Raw genomic sequence first — 14,180 nt, forward strand, 5'->3', positions numbered from 1 at the left:
CCCCACACACTGCTGGGTTTTGACAATCATTTCAACAAAAACAAATTTTGCCCTAACCAGTTTGGCTCAGTGGATAGAGCATCGGCTTGTGGACTGAAAGGTCCCAGGTTTGATTCTGGTCAAGGGCATGTACCTTGGTTGCGGGCACATCCCCAGTAGAGGGTGTGCAGGAGGCAGCTGATTGATGTTTCTCTCTCATCGATGTTTCTAACCCTCCATCCCTCTCCCTTCCTCTCTGTAAAAAATCAATAAAATATATGTAAAAAAACACAAAACAAATTTTAAATACACAAACACACACATAGAGTGCATGCAAAGCTTTTATACCACAATGATAGAGATAATTTTGCTTTTACTGATTTCTGGTGCTAAGTATTGAGAGACTTTTTCTTAACTCAGCCTTTTTGTTTTACCTTTGGCTGTCTGATCTGATGACAGAGTTAGCTCTAGGAAGCCACGGTGGATGTGAGAGGATAGATTACATGCAGTGTTTCGTCTACCAGAAGCTCCTTTTCTTGAACAAGAGAACCTGTTCCCCTAAAACTGAATTTTGGGGCAAAAGTACTCATGTTTCCCAAATGAATCTGTGTGGGAAGTAATTACTGGCCTCCTATTTGCCAGCCAGTTCATCTCCATAACTCAGAAACCTCTGGCACCGTTAGCATCATTCATTTGTGCCAATAAAGTCCAGTATGTCCCACCACAGACTTCTTCCAGGTATCATAAAGGGACTTAGGTACCTGTGGATACCATATGCTGGCGATAAGTCTAGCCTAATAGCGAAGTCCATGGTCCCCTCATTGCTTTTAAGTCATTCCTCGGCATCACAGTAACCCCCAAAACACAACCATTTAGCTGTCACCCATGTCAGCAGGTGGAAGCTCAGGGATGATAAATAATGGCATTACCCAAAACAACATGGGCCAGTCTGCTCCCTGCCAATGCTCTTTCGCTGAAAGTGCAGATCTTACGTTACATTAAGATGGTGAAGCCAAAGGCAATGCTGTCAATCAAACTGCCCAAGCAGACCTTTTCTCTTTTTCAAGATCAAGTCCTGCTTGGCTCAGAGGACAGGGATGTGAGTCTTCTTGAAGACAGGATGACAGGAAAGATTTAGGAGACAGCAGCCAGTCAATGGCCTGGCAATTAGTAAAGGGAAGCCAGACTCTCCTGGGAAATCCCTTTTTGTAAAATGGCCTGAGATGGGCTTGCTGCCCTTGCTGGTTTCCATTCATCAAGAAAAATTAGCCTGATGTTGCTGGGCATGCCCCACACTTTAAGCCGAGATGTTTCATGATCTTTTGACCTAAAAGACACTTTCTCTGTTGCTTTGAGCTCCGTTAGGCCTGTGACCTCATCTCATCCCACTCACTTTTATTCAGCCACCACCAACCTGCTCTTGCCCTGGGTTCTCAGCTACTGCTCCCTCTTGGCTATCTTTCTGGTTGAAATGCTCTTCTTCCAGATATTGGCAAGATTTCCTTTTGGTCCTTGGCTTGTTAAAGTATCAGAGACACTATCCTATCTTCTATTTTCCTGTTTTCTATTCCTACAGAGGAGTCATCACTGTTCACTTATGTTATGTATAATACATAACATCGAAGGCAATGAAATCCTTTCCTTAAGACTCCAATTAAAATGCTCTCTACTGGCTGGCCGGTGTGGCTCAGTAGTTGAGCATTGGCCCATGAGCCAGGATGTCATGGTTTGATTCCTGGTCAGGGCACGTGCCTGGTTGTTGGCTCAATTCCCAGGAGGGGGCATGCAGGAGGCAGCCAATCAATGATTCTCTCTCATTGATGTTTCTATCTCTCTCTTCCTCTCTCTGAAATCAATAAAAACATACAAAAATATTTTTTTAAATGCCCTCTACTCTATTAAATCACCTCTGGTCCCCAACCTCTATTTTTTGTTTTCTCCTTTGTTCCTCTGCTTTTTATTACACTTTATAAGGTAGTAAACATGTTTTACCTGACCATGTAGTTGTTCTAGGTATAGTAGCTATTAACATTTCATCTCCCTTATTAGACTATAAGCTCCTCAGGGATGTGGGTAGATTGAATATGCTGTGATTGTCTTATGCACTTATAAGACCCATTATTTATCTTGAAATAGAAAAATAACAGGTTTATGCCAGTGCTTAGGAGGAAGTAAAGACTGGGCGGAAGTCCTCCACATGTGGGTCACAGTGACAGGCACTGGTGATGGCAAAAGGCAGATGGTCTGTCCTTGCCTCAAGGGCTTCCCATGTTTCCAGGGAAGTGAGGCTTACTCTAAGGTGAGGTGTGTACCCACTGCTACACAGGAGAGAGTGGCCATCAGAGGCTGCCTTCGGCTCCTGATTTGTTTTCTACCCTTTTTTAAAAAAATATATATTTTATTGATTTTTCACAGAGAGGAAGGGAGAGGGATAGAGAGCCAGAAACATCAATGAGAGAGAAACATTGATCAGCTGCCTCCTGCATGCCCCCCACTGGGGACGTACCCGCAACCAAGATACATGACCTTGACTGGAATCCAACCCGGGACCCTGGAGTCCGCAGGCGGACACTCTATCCACTGAGCCAAACCGGTTCTGGTGTTTTCTACCCGTTTGCTGCTTTTAGAGTTTGCCGGTGAGTAGTAGAGTCAACCCTACCTTATCCATCAGATAGGCTGTTTGTTAGGGGCCTGGACAAGGTTACATCGCCCACTTTTTGGATGTCCTGGCCAAGCCATGATCTCTGGCCCCCACATACCTTTCCACCTCTTTATGTTTTATCTGAATATACCACTGACAACCTGACCCAGACTCCACTGTTAAATAAGTCATGGCTAGATACATGCCCCACTGTAGCTCTCCCTGCCCCCTGGTTGAGTTCATGCCTACAGATTGGCTCTTTATCCCTTTACGTCCATAGATTACTCTCTTTTCTACAGCAGATTTCCAATTGTATTCTAGAATGGAGGTTTCTACTGTGTACTTGGTTGGAATTCTAATGCCCAGTTTAACACTCTCCCCGCCCCCCTCCCTGAATGTTACACTCAGTATTCCATGCTCTTGGCACATCTTCTGGTCCCCTGACATATATGGGCAAATCATTCATAAGACACACTAATACTGGACTCTGAAATTTGTGATGCACCTTCATCTTTGGAGTTTTTTCCTGATATGATGATCCAGCCATCTACTCCACTCTGACCTCGTTGAGCATTCTGAGATTGTCATACAATCATCCTGTTTCCTTAGATTATAGCTCCAAAGCCCTTTCTATCGCCAAGTAGACTTCTTGGATCTGGATTGTCTAGATTCTTCTTTATTGCTCCTCCCCACAAGTTAAGGGCTTAGGAAGGCAGTGGCTAGTGAGATAGAGGACTGAGGCTGTGGATAAGAAATTAAAAGGAAAAAAGAGGAAGTGGAAAGATACCCTGGACATCCCTACGCATTTGAGATTACCAGTAAATAGTCAGTGATTTCTGTTTTTCACTTCATCTCAGCACATCCAAACAGCAGGACTCCAGTCTTCCTGGGAGAGAGAGGATCTGAAGGCTTTAAAGAGGCTCTTTTTATGTGCGGGAGACAGCCCTGCTGTGCGACCACCGCATTTCCTGGTGACAGAATGAAAAACAGTCCTTGCGGGGCTGGAGCTAGGCAAGGGGATGATTCTGAGCATCAGTGTGATGATGTTGTGCCGTATAAAAAGGCTGAATGCTGATTCTTTAGATCAGCCATTGTTTACCTCTTCAACATGCAGCGTTGAAACTCTCTGTCAAAGGAAACCTCATGTAGAAAACTCACGTGGAAAACATACAAAGCAGAATTGCTTGGGTTGAAGCCATTGTGCGGGCCGGAGCCCCAGCCACCGGCGTTTCTCTCTGGTCCTCTGGGGGCACCAAGGCTGGCAAAGCTCTCAGTGTGGGGTCCTCAGAGCGGAGGCTACAGACTGGCACCTGAGGCTGGATCTGCCGCATAGATGTGCCTGGTTTGGACCTTTCAACATTTTATTCCAACTTGAGTCAATATTTTGAAAATGAGGTAATGCACATTAAACATTTTTGTTTTCTATCTTCTCTTGAATAATGTTAATTTCATTCATGACAGGAGCTAATTCTCACACAGTAACATTTGTTTAGAAAAGAAGAGCAGTCAGAGTTCTCCATTGAAACAGAACCACTAGGATGGGTATATCTACATCCATATCTATATAGCTATACTCTATATATCTATATCTATACCTATATCTATATCTATATCTATACCTATATCTATGTCTATGTCTTTGTCTATATCTATGTCTATCTATGCCTATATTTGTTCTATATCTATATATCATTATATCTATAGCTATCACTCTACTTATCTATGCATATAGCTATAAATTATGCACACACACAGATGGAGCAAGAGAGTGAGAGTTATAAGCCCCAATGTGAATGTGGCTCAAGAATGAACCGAAGCAGCTGTAGATATTTGAAATCTATGCCTTTGTGTGAGGTGCACCACATTTTGTGTATTTCTACATCAAGGGGCTTCACTGAGCATGGATTTCTGCACTCACCCGTTTTCCCAGATACAATCATGCACAAGCGAATATGACATTCGAGGTATACTTACATTGTTCCTTAATGTATCAGTCATATTGGAATGAATTCTTGTTTTTCCAACAAGTGTTACAGCAAAACCAGCTACAAGATGAATCTAATAAATCTGATTTTACTTGATTTGGATAATTTAGCTTATTTTGGGGTAAAGAGTTGCAAAACAAGAATCTTAGAGTGGTGATGGGATCAGGTGAAATACTTCCCAAGAGCACAATAATGTCCATTAACAGAGGAGACTCCTGGAATAGTGGACATCTCCCCTCCCCTTTTTGTCTCAGTACTTTTCCTGGAGCATTTTACACCCACAGTTACTCTTCCAAGGCTATCAATTCAAGAGGCAGAAAAATAAAAAAAATAAAAGTAGGGGAAGAGCAACCACATCAGAAATATTAGTGAATTTGTACCTAAAAGAATATACACTTACAAAGGGAGCTTCATGAAGAATTTACGTGATTGAAGGAACCATATGAGATGATGCACAGCTCTATACCTAAAGCCACTGACACAGACACAGCAGGTTAGCACAGTCATTTCCACAAATGCCCATAAGTAGCAATTTATCTAAATACAAAAGAAAGCAGTAGACTTTAATGATCCTCTGAGTTTTGATTTCTATACCCAACCTCTGAGAGTTTCCTGTCTCTCCTTTCCAGCTGATTTCTATAGCCCTGTCTTTTCTCAGGGCTTTTGACAAGTGATGAGACTCCCAATTCTTGACAGCCCTCAAGCTCAGATTTTACTGAGTAAAGCGAGGCTTCCGTTGAACAAGGGGATTTCATATTTAGAGCTTCCTCTTGTAGCGATGCCAGTTTAGGCAAAAAAAATCAGGGTCTAATTGTTCTTTCAGCACCTGACATCCATCCTTTTAAGACTTCAGCATTCCCCTGCAAAGGGAGAACACGTTTCATTCTAGCTTTAAGTTACAGTCCATCTTTGTGCTGGCTGATACAGCATTTTTTAAAAGCAGATGACTTATCTTTTAGACAAAAAGAGAGATCTATCAGCCTCTTGGCCAAAAGGGGAACTTTCAAAGAGCAGGCTGCGTGGGGAGAGGCACGGACCTGCTGTCTCATCCTATAATGCGCATTGTACCGTTAAAGATATCACTGGACATGTGTGCTCATTAAAGCGTTTGTCATAGGAAGAAAAGGTCTCATCAACTCTGGGAGCAAAGTGAATTTCTATCAAGAGATTAAGTTATTTTTATCCAATGAAATGATAGGTAACCATTTAAAGTTAAGTATTTCTTTACATAGAAAGAAGTTCAAAACATATCGTGGAAGAAGGAAAGAGGATGCAGAAATGCAGAAGAGTATCCAAATGAATAGGCGTGTGTGGGTGTACGTGTGTGCGTGCGCATGCAAGATGGGCCAGACGCGCCCTGGACGAATCCATGCACTGGCCGGTTTCAGCCTGATCCCCGAGGGCCAGGCTGAGGGACCCCACCAGTGCACGAATCCCTGCACTGGGCCTCTAGTACTAAATAAATGATAAAAACAAAGATTAAGAAATAAAAAAGCAAAACACCAGTGGTGATAACAGAAAGCCACTGAAACCTTAGTCCAGCGGTTCTCAACCTGTGGGTCGCAAACAATGAAAATACATCCTGCATATCAGATATTTACATTACGATTCATAACAGTAGCAACATTACAGTTATGAAGTGGCAACGAAAATAATTTTATGGTTGGGTCACAGCATGAAGAACTGTATTAAAGGGCCGCAGCATTAGGAAGGTTGAGAACCACTGCCTTAGTCCCTAAGATATAAAAAGTACCTGCAATACAATGATGTTTCTCTCAAATCAAGAGGGATATCATGAGTGTATTCCTGCCCTAACTGGTTTGGCTCAGTGAATAGAGTGTCAGCCTGCGGACTCAAGGGTCCCAGGTTCAATTCCGGTCAAGGGCATGTACCTTAGTTGCAGGCACATCCCCAGTAGGGAGTGTGCAGGAGGCATGTGATCAATGTTTGTCTCTCATCAATGTTTCCGACTCTCTATCCCTCTCCCTTCCTCTCTGTAAAAAATCAATTATATATATATATATATATATATATATATATATATATATATATTTTTTTTTTTTAAAGTGTATTCATACCTCTCCACATTTCAAACAGGGTGCTTATAACTCTGAAAGTTAAACTTTCTTGGGAGACCAAGTGACTAAACCACTTGAAATAATGTAGTGGTTCAAGGAGCCTGTGATTGCCAACTGCCAGATACTGTTCTAAGTGCTTTACATATACTAGTTCATTCACTCTTCTTACAGCCCCTTAAGGTAGATACTATTATAGACGAAGTAACATCCATGACACACAGAGGGGTGAGCCAACTCAAACAACAGACCCAGGCGAAGCTACGATGGAACTGAGGCAGTCTGACCCCGATGCTTATAATCCTACTAGAGGCTCAGTGCACAGATTTGTGCACCGGTGGGGCCCCTCAGCCTGGCCTGTGCCTTCTTGCAATGTGGAACCCCTCAGGGGATGTTGGATTGCTGGTTTTGGCCCAACTCCCCCCCCCCCCCCCCCCCCCCCCCGCAAGAAGTCTGACATCCCCCGAGGGATGTAATAGTGCGCGAAACGCAGGCGGCCAGGGAGGAGCCCAAGCCGGGGCTGGGCACCGCACTGCTCCCACTCATCCTGACCCCGCTGCACTTGCCACTGCTTGGTAGTGCTGCCACGAAGCAGGGGAGGCTTGCGCCACCACAGCTGCACTTGCCATCCATGAGCCCAGTGTCTGGCGCTCCTCAGTCATCTGTGCGGCACTCTCACTGTGAGAGCGCACTGACCACCAGGAAGCAGTTCCTGCATTGAGCGTCTGCCCCCCGGTGGTCAGTGCGCATCATAGCGACAGGTCGACCGGTTGTTCAGTCGCTATATATATATATATATATATATATATATATATATGAATATATTTTGGGAGGCCAAATACACATTTCAGATTGGTGGGAGAGGCCAAGATAAAGGAGAGCATATGCAGAACGACATCTTTGATCAGATCTTGATTTGATGAAAAAGAGATAGGAAAGTGGCAATGCTGTTGGTAGCTCCTGATGGTGGTGACTGAGCTCAACAGGCATGCATCATTTAATGTGTCATTAAAATGTCTTATGAGCCATGGACGTTCACTGATTCAAACAAATTCCCTTCCTGGCGGATAGCATGACCCAAGGAAGAGGGAACTCTGAGCCCTGAGAAGGAGTATCATCGCCCCATAGAGCGTGCTGCAGCTTGGATAAGAGTAATCCAAGACAACGAATCAGGAGTGAGGGACTGCCTGCCGGGACTTCCCCTACTGAATCCTCTTCTTGAGAAAAATAAACTACTCCCATTCAGAGAACAAACAAGAAGCACATTACCACAATAAAAAGGAGACCTAAAACTTAAAAGGCAAATGAAAAATGTGCATCTTAAGAAGAATTAATTGATAGAAGTACGTTTTAGATGACCACTCTCTTATAGTCTCAAACAAAGGAACATTAGCATTTTACAAATGACAAGCAATCAAAAAAAAAGGTTTTAAGTCTATAGAGGAGAATAGGTGAGCTGCCATATGTCAGAAGAGTAAAAAAAATAAGGTATTTTAGAAACACACTAAAATGTAGGCTTTTGAATAGATATTGACTAGATACGGGGGCGCGGCGAACTGTATTATAAAAATGACATAAAACAGAGGGGAGAGATAAAGGCAATTAGAGAAAGGCATAAATATTTGGAGGACATAGGAAATATATTCAACATATGGATAATTACCATCCTTGTTACTAAAACGGAGAAACCAGCACACAGCACAGTTACATATAGAAAAAATATATTCAGAAATTTAATACAAGAGAGCTTTCTTAAAATGAATAAACCCATAAATATGCAGATTTAAAGAACACTATGTGATCCAAGGGGAGAAACAACTACGGAAGGACAATCACTGAAACATACCTTGATGAAGTTACTGTCATTCCAGAATATAACAATGAACATGGCTGTATTCTGGGCAGAACAGAAATATCGAAGAAGACCAAAGAAATCAGATTGGCTTCACAAATTAACTCAGCAATGTTTCAACAGACAAGTACCTGAGAACAGTATTTTCAAAACTGTGAGAAGAAAAAAGTGAATACAAGAATTTCATACCCTACTAAGCTATTGTTTCTGTGAAATGGCATAGACAATCAGGTGTGTAATCTAAGGCCTTAGAGGAAAATGGCACTCAGATGGATTAATTGGATAAGTATCTTTTTGAATTCTAGCCAATCAGAAGAAAGAGGAGGAGGAGGAGGATCAAAATGAGTGATTCAGAGATTTGGAAGTTGAACAATAAAAGAAATAGTAGAGATTACTGAATTTATGTAAGTATAGAAAGTAGACTTTAGAATCCATATTGAATGGCTTGTAGAATATAATGCAAAGGGTATAAAACCTGACAATGTAAAAGATTATCCTGTGATAACTAATCAAAATCAAGAAAATAAAAACACACTAGGTGGGAGACATTTTAAATACAATATTATTCTTATTTTTTTTAGGATAAGGTATCAATAGGTACTGTCAACATTGCTAAATAAGTAAACAGAATATAGGTGTGTCATTTTACAGTGGTAAGATATTAAGGGATAACCACTGCAAGGTCTACAATTTTAATGCAAAGCTTTGATATCATCAAAAGGGGAAAAAGGCAAAAGATAGCAGAGAAGAAACCTTGATCACAAGGTAAACACTTAAAAGCAAAAACATACTAAAAGATAAATAATAATTCTCTTTCAATAAGTGATGAGGTCAATGAGTGAATTAAAAAAAAGTCAAAACATTCAGAGTCTTAAACACTTAACATTACCATAGTGAATGTTGTCGGTTGTAAACGATACATTCTGCCTTTTCATCTTCTTACTAGAAAATAGATTTTGCTCAGATATCTACCCTTCACATCCACAGCTCTCTTTCTCAAGCATTAATAGATAATAGATAAACAGAACTCTTTTTTTATTGTTTTATTGCTTAAAGTATTACAAAGGGTATTATTACGTATGTGTCCTTTTTTTTTTTTTTTGATAAACAGAACTCTTACTTGCTTTACTAGGGACTGGTTGAGGAACGGTCATGTGAACCAATTCTGGCTAATTCTGTGGGAAAAGAGGGAAATACAGACTTCTGGGAAATTCTTTCCTTGTTCTTGAGTGACCCAAAAATGCCAATTGTGAATGAGGAAACAGCTCTAAGTGCTATGGACACAAGGGGATTCCCTTTAACATACAGCCTCTACTGGGGATCACAGAGTAACCAAGGCCCTTGAGAACATCATGGAGTTGCCAATATATCAACCCTAAAGTCCATCTGACAAATGAGCTTCCTCCGATATGAGCTAATATAGCACTTCAGTCAATTTGAGCTTGTTTTTGTTTGTTTTTACATATCATGCATTTAATTGCACACTTAATAAATGATAGAGAATAACAAAAATTAGTCATCACTTATAGTCATGTGTTTCTTAATGACAGGGATATGTTCTGAGAAATGTGTCATTACATGATTCTGTCACTGTGCTAACATCATAGAGTATACTGACACAAACCTGGGCGCTATAGCCTATTACACACCAAGGCTATAGGGTATTCCACTACTGTATATGTGGTCAGTTGTTGACCAAAATGTTATGCAGCCCATGACTGTATTTCTGCAAACATTTATTAAGTAATTATTATGTATAGAAATAGAGAGTTTAGTAAATACATATGTAATATAATACTTATGTGTGTACATACACATATGTATACAAATGTACACTCATATATACACAAATATATATCAATAGATAGCAAAGGTATGCTTGCACACATATACATAGATGGAGAGAGTGTAGAAGAGAGAGGTGAAAGATGGGGAAGATCTCGAAGGATATATAACAAATTCTGACAGTGTATAACATTTCATACTAGTTGAGTTCTTTACAAGCATATATTACTTTAACGATAAAATGTTCTCTAAAATATTTGAAATTCTGTTTTCATTTTGACCATAAAGAAATCCCTGCTGTCTCTAGTATCTGCCCTTACAAAAACAATGTCCACCTTGTGTCTCAGGCTATCATCCACTGGGGAGAGGATCCCGGCAGGAATACAGCAGCATTCTGTAATGTTTAGTTGGGTTAGATTTCCTATTTCATCATCCAAAGAAATCATAGCACAAACTGTTTCAGTAGTCCAACATTTTTGGAACATTCATCTATGCAGAAGAAACTAAACATCATTTCCAAAAGAAAAGAGAAACGGCTATCTGAAGCAGCACATTCTGCAGAGCTATAGCTCTGGCACACATCGCACTGGCGATAGACAATCAAGATCTTGTTTATCAAGGACAACATGGTGCAATGTCTTGGGAATTAAAATCTGGTTTCAGCAACCCCTTTGCCCGGTTGCAGTAAATTAAATTTAATGCTGACACGAATAATATACATTAAACTCCGGAGCAATAAATGTAAGCACCAAATGAATGCAACTGAACTGAAAAGAAGGGTCTCAGAAGAACATTATGGACAGAGCCGGTGCCTTTAATGATGGTTCTTTTCATAATGGAGAAAACAAGATCTAAGAAGTAAAAATGCAAAACCAGCCGCATCTCAGAAGCCTCTGGGATTGCAGATGCTGGTTTGCCTGTCTCTGGTGAACAGAATTGCATCCATTCCCTCGCCTCTCATTTCATGAATATCTTGTTAGTCCTTTCCGATACAGCAGTACCCTCTTAAGAGAAGGATGAGCTGTCTGGGATCAATGAGAAGACAATGGGAACTTGTATTGAAAATTGGAAGGGAGATATTTCCTTAATAAGATGAAACATGTTCACTTTTTTGCTGAATCACAAGTATTAGCCATGTCACAGGTTAAGACTCGTTTTTATTTTTTTTTATTTTTAGAACAGTTTTTCCCCCCAAATAAATGCAGATCCTGGGTTTACAGGAGTTAAAAGTTCTACTGAAATGTCAAGATGATAGAGTAGTCAGAGGTGAAAATGATCTTTTTGCTATCCGATTGCAATAATTCCTCCATTTGATCATTGATATTCCTGTAACATCTCTTGTTCACTAGTTTAGCATCTGCATTGTCCTGTCAGGAATAGTGGGGACATTCCTAGGACCATGGAGGGAGGGTAGCTGAAGGAACTTCAGCAATAATGCCTCCAGACTCCTTGGTATGTGAGAGAAAACATCCCTGTGTTGTTTAAGACTTTTAAGGTATTTTTCTAATACTTAGAACAAAATTATCTTAACTTATAAAGGGAATCAAGCATCAGAGATTTATTCCATCGCTAAGTCAATGCTGTTGATTTAGTTCCTACTATACGTGAGCCAAATAGTCTCTCTCTCTCTCTCTCTTTCTCTCTCTCTCTCTCTCTCTCTCTCTCTCTCTCTCTCTCTCTTTTGTAGTCAACTTAGTGAGGATTTCAGACTTACAAGGCAAAAAGGATCCTGTTGAGTATAAAGAGCCAATCTAAAAAAAATGTTCCTATGACATAATTCTGATTATATGACATTTTGAAATAACTCAATCATAGAAATGGAGACTAGAGCAGTGATTGCCTGATGTTAGGGATAGGGGAGGTGAGTGTGGTTATAAACGGGTAGCACAGGGGGTTCTTATGATGATGGACTATTTCTGTATTACATGGTAAAGGTACACAGACTTACACACACACACACACACACACACACACACACACACACCCTCAAACACACACACACAAGTGAGAGCATTTAATACTGAGGTTGAATACGGTCTGTGTGAGGTACCCCTGTCAAATACCTGGTTCTAATATTTTACTAACTGTGAGAGGTGTTATCATTGAGGATAACTGAGTGAAGGGCACATGAAACCACTTGGTACATTTTTTTTTTTGCAATTTTCTATGAGTATCTAATTATTTCAAAATAAAAGAAAAAAGGAATTATAATCAAAATAATTCTTTGTTAGGATGATAGATTGATTGGATACATATACCTAATTTCTAATTCATCATTTGTCAAAAGCAACCTTAAAAACTACAGAAAAGGAGTTTTCTCCCTCAGGACTTAAATTCAGAATTACAGAGGTACAGAGCAAAGAGAGAAGACAATCAACGGTATTTTGGAACCTGGAAAAGAGATGAACCAGTTATAATGGGCTTAGTATACCAAAGAAAGGCAAAATCTGAGCAGCAATACAGCTGAAAACAACCCCTAAACGGTATACTGGCAATTCCAGGAACTTCTAGAATTAAAGGGAATGGGTGAGGCAGAGTATTATATATGTACAGGGGTAGGCAGAGTAGGTTTACAGTTGTGAGTATGCAAAACAGGGTTTATTCTTATATTATTTATTGTTGTATTATTTTCCATATGAGCAAAGGAAACCTACTGTTCCCCAATCCTTCATTATAGTATTAGATCACACATATTATATACTAAAAACTATATATAAAATATCTATATAATGTGTGTGTGTGTGTGTGTGTGTGTGTGTACCAGTAGCTTTGAACAACCAATTGCTGCATGTAAAAATGATTATCTGATCTAATATCAAGATCACACAGGATGTCACAATTATGGGAGACAACTAAGAATCCACAGTCTAGTCCTACTTTAAAGAGGAGGGGGGTTAAGTTTGGGGCTTGGAAGTCATTTACGTAAATGACACCCTTAGCAAAGGTGAAGTTAGGACCCCGGTCAACTGTTTTTAAACCGGCCCTTTCTATTATGCGGCACAGCAGAGGGAGAGATGTCGGAAGAATGATAATTCATATTACTTCTGTCCGCGGTCGCTGCTACTCTCTCCTATCAGTGGGCACCACCTGGAACAAAAGGCACAGGGCAGCCTCGTGCACAAGGCTTTTCCATTTTACCACCAGATTGCTCTCATGCTTTTGGGGAAAGAGTAACCTTAAAATGATAAATGTTTGTCCCATTGAAGGCTCCTCCAGCACAAGCATTATTGATAGTGTGCAAAAAGGCCATCCATTTTAGTGCAAATGAAAATTGAGATGGAGAGAACACCATGTCTTTTTTTCTAATATATCCTGCTGGCTCAGGAGCAAGGTGACTAGTGGCAGCTGGAAACAGCTGTCCAGAGTCCTTGCGACCTTCGCCTTCTTCCCACTGGTGATCACGGGGACACCGCATCCGAAAGCAAGCGCACTTTGGAACACCCATATAATAATGTCTTCAGCCTTCGGCAGGGCGTTCAAGGACTCTCACATCTGGTATCAATCTACTCCTTGGATTTATCTTCTATCACTTTCACTCTCAAAACAAAGGTATTAGTTATCTGAGAGAATTCTCATTATTATTCCTAGATTGCTGTGTGTTCTTCCAATCTCCTCTTGCATTGTTTTCTGTGCCCCCCTTTCTTTTTCTCTGGAAGGCTGGTTAACTCTCTTCTTTCACAGCCCAATCCGGTTTCCCCACTGAGTTCTTCTCCACACCTGCTGGTCCTCAAACCGTGTGAATGGTGGCACCATCAGGACGTTTCCATGATTGTTTAAATGTATCCAGGGTGTTCCTATTACATGGAATTATGGTCAGGCGTATGTCTGTCCTCTCATCTAGAGGGTGCATTTCCTGGGAAGAG

Source organism: Myotis nattereri (assembly GCF_964212035.1).
Source record: "Myotis nattereri genome assembly, chromosome: 16".
NCBI classification, from domain to species: domain Eukaryota; kingdom Metazoa; phylum Chordata; class Mammalia; order Chiroptera; family Vespertilionidae; genus Myotis; species Myotis nattereri.